Genomic DNA, 2,820 nt, shown 5'->3' with positions numbered 1-2,820 from the left:
GGCACCAACCGGGACTAAAGGCCTTTGGTCCCGGTTGGTGCCACGAACCGGGACCAATGCCTCCTTTAGTCCCGGTACCAAAGGCCTTGTGTTGCCCCGCGTCAAAAGTTTAGTCCCACCTCGCTAGTTGAGAGGGCTCGAGAGTGGTTTATAAGCGCTGCTGCGCCCACCCTCTCGAGCTCCTCTCAACTGCAGGCTTTCGGGCCTAACCGTTCTCTTTTCCTGTGGGGCCTCCTGGGCCTTCTGCGGGCCTAAATCCTGGTCCACGAATGGGTTTCAAGTCGTATTCAGGCCGTGGTGGCCCAATAGGTGGCATAATTTTTTTTCTCTGTTTTTTGTTTTCTCTTTTGCTTTATTTGTTTTGTTTTGTTTCTACTTACAACAAAAAACTTATTTATTTTATTTCTAATTACTTATGTATTTTACTTTAATGTTTTTATTTTACTGCTGCTATTTTTATTTATTTTACTGCTGCTATTTTTATTTAATTTATTAAGGTTTATTTATTTTAGTTACTATAGTTTATTTTATTTTATTAAGGTTTATTTATTTTTATTTACTATAAAAAATGAACATAGATGCGCCTATAGAGAAAATTCAACCTAAATTCATAATAAATTTCTATTAAATTCAAAGAAATTTACTGTGAATTTAGGTCAAATTCCCTGTATAAGGGCATCTATTTTCACTTTGAGAGGAGCTCAACAAGGCAGAGAGGGACGGGGTTATAAACTGGTGTGAGCGCCCTTCGGTTGGCGAGGTGGGACTAAACACTGGCCACAACTAGGACCAGCCCTTTAGTCCCGGTTTGTGGTATGAACCGGGACTAAAGGGTGGTGGGCCAGGAGTGTGGCCCATTGGTCCTGGTTTGTCCCATCAGCCGGGACCAAAGGGTCCGGACGAACCGGGACCAATGCCCCCACGAGGCCCGGCAGGCCCCTGGCCGCACGAACCGGGACCAATGCTCACATTAGTTCCGGTTTGTGACTGAACCGGGACTAATGTGAATATTACCATGTGACCAAAGCTCAGTTTTCTACTAGTGTTGCATGGACCGCCCACGGTGTAACGTAGGAGTAAGTTGCGCACATGCCATGGGCAGAAAGCAAGGACCAAAGTTTGTCTTGTCGCCACCCAATTTAGTCGGTCGGGCTGCACGCACTCGATGATGTGTGAATAAATTCATCGCACGCATCATGAGTTGGCCGCAGTTCCGTGAAAATAACTTGTCTAGGAGTTGGCCGCTCGGTTAATTTCCACGCTATAATTGAGCAGTAGTGCCCGCAGTGTCCGTCCGTCGCAGTTTGCCATCCACACATCATGACTCATCACACACACACACAAAAAAATGTGCTCATGCATGTTACTGTACAAGAAGATGGATATGTTTCTTGCATTTCCATTTCTGACGTACTCGGCCCGTCGTTTCGTCAAAAGCAGGCAATTGCTGCTGGATAGATCTATTCTATGAGAGCGGCTAGGCGACAGTCGACTGAAATTTGAAAAGGGTCGGTCGATTCTCCTTCTTCTATCTCAACCGTTTGATCGAGATCCAACGGACGCCGTTCGTCTTCAACCTCCTGCCTCTTCTTCCTCTCGCGCACCCGCCGATCCAGCCCAACCCTAACCGCCGGCCCCCGCCTCCCGCGGTCACCCCGCCCTACCCTAAACCACCCCCACTACCTGTCTTCCGCCGCCCCGGCCATCCCTCTAGGGCCCGCAACACCGAGGTTTTTCTCTGGCCACCGTCCCACCACCGTCCCCCACCACCGCCGGCTACCACCGCCCCCATCCTGTACCCTAAGATAGATAATGAGGTGATGACGGTGAGCCCATTCCTTCTCTCCGGCGAGACCCTTCCTTCTCCTTCCATGATTTAAAAATTGAGAAAAAGTGTTTCCCCCCGCTTTGTATTACAAAGCAAACACCGATACATCCAACGATAGGTGCTGGGGCCGCAGCACAGATAAGCCCAAAGAAAAAACAGAGAAGAAAGAAAGAGAAACAAATGCCAACAGCAGCAGATCAACGGAACGAAGACGACCGGCGACCGCTGCACCCACCGGAGAAGTACCACCACTCTCCCAGCACTCCGAAACGCCGCGTACCAAGCAACACCTTCAAGAAGGAGGCGACGACGACGCCGCTGTTGCCCGGACTAGTCCTAGGGTTTCCCCCGGTACGCGGGGGGCAGTGAGGGGAGGGTGTACCCGACGCCCTTCAGGAAGGTCCGGCGGCACCCACAGGCGTCGCCGCGTCGGGGCCGGACGAGCCGCCAGAGATTTCTCTGAACCCAAACCCCCACCACCACCCCAGACGAATCATAGTGCACCACCCATCACGCCGCCCACCAACATGTGCCACCACGGTCACCGCATCAACTTCGCCGTCTCCCTGAGGTCACCCACACGAGGCCTGGAGGACGGGAGAGGAGATAATGGCCTTGGGGGCATCCGCAACATCGCCGACGTGAGGGGACAACCACCGCCGCCGCCGCGGAGCCGACCGGACGCACCGCGCACGGACAAGGGGCTTGCCAGGCGCCAAGGCCCGGCCGGACCTGAAAAGGGGTCCGAACAGCCCCTGTCGTCACGCTGCAGCTCGCCGGCCGACGAAGCCGCCACCGCCCGCAGACCACCGCCACCTCGCCACCAACCAGGGAGCAGTGTCGCCGCGCACCGAACCGCCGGCCCGCCCTAGCCCAGATGGAGCCCGAAAGGGCCCAGATCTGGGCCGCCCGGGCGCCGCCGGCCACCAGCACCGCCACGCCGCCCCGTGACCAACGGCCACGCCGCCGCACCGAGGACCCCGAGGCCCGCC

Source organism: Triticum aestivum, chromosome 2D, assembly GCF_018294505.1.
Source record: "Triticum aestivum cultivar Chinese Spring chromosome 2D, IWGSC CS RefSeq v2.1, whole genome shotgun sequence".
Taxonomy (NCBI): Eukaryota; Viridiplantae; Streptophyta; class Magnoliopsida; order Poales; family Poaceae; genus Triticum; species Triticum aestivum.
The sequence above is the reverse complement of the archived record's forward strand: the minus strand, read 5'-3'. Positions refer to the sequence as shown.